Genomic DNA, 589 nt, shown 5'->3' with positions numbered 1-589 from the left:
CCTAATACCTTTTACGCCATAAAGGAGAGAAGCCCTCATCCGCACGAGGAAGAGATGCGCGAAGGCCGCTCCGCCCACGTAAGGGTAAGAGGCAGGAGAGACGGAACCAGCTGCTATTCGTGCCATGAGTAGTAGCATTGTAAATTACACGATGACATATTGCTCTGAAATATTTCATGCACGTTCCACTTGTGATAGGCTATTTACTCTTCTGTTTTCAGAAAGGTGGATTCCTGTAAAACTTCTTTACACAAAACACACACACAAACATATTCACAAAAAAAAGCTTGCGAAAACAGACTCAAATTATAACGGTAATTTGAAAAAAAAAGAGAAAGTAAAATACATTTCTAAGAACGAGCAATCAGCGCGAAACATGAGCCATTGTTACACTGATGGACTGAAGGGCGGAACATGGCCCTTCAAAACGAGGTCCCACATCTTCGTATTTTTTTCCGGAGGGTGAGATACCGGGCGAGTGAAATATTTCTAGAGGAATGGATGTTTGCGCGGTAAGGGAGTAACATTTCCCCGTGGATGCAGGTTCCGCGTGTGACGTCATATTCCTTAAGAACAGTGTTACAAAAAA

General features: G+C 43.1%; 1 protein-coding gene across 1 annotated transcript in view; it reads right to left on the bottom strand.

The window, feature by feature from the left end:
* Nucleotides 1-589, bottom strand: part of LOC119591739 (mucin-17-like) — a 24,132-nt gene that overhangs the window by 8,613 nt on the left and 14,930 nt on the right. The gene's annotated exons all lie outside the window — the stretch shown is intronic.

Source organism: Penaeus monodon, chromosome 29 (assembly GCF_015228065.2).
Source record: "Penaeus monodon isolate SGIC_2016 chromosome 29, NSTDA_Pmon_1, whole genome shotgun sequence".
Classification (NCBI taxonomy): domain Eukaryota; kingdom Metazoa; phylum Arthropoda; class Malacostraca; order Decapoda; family Penaeidae; genus Penaeus; species Penaeus monodon.
The sequence above is the reverse complement of the archived record's forward strand: the minus strand, read 5'-3'. Positions and strand labels throughout refer to the sequence as shown.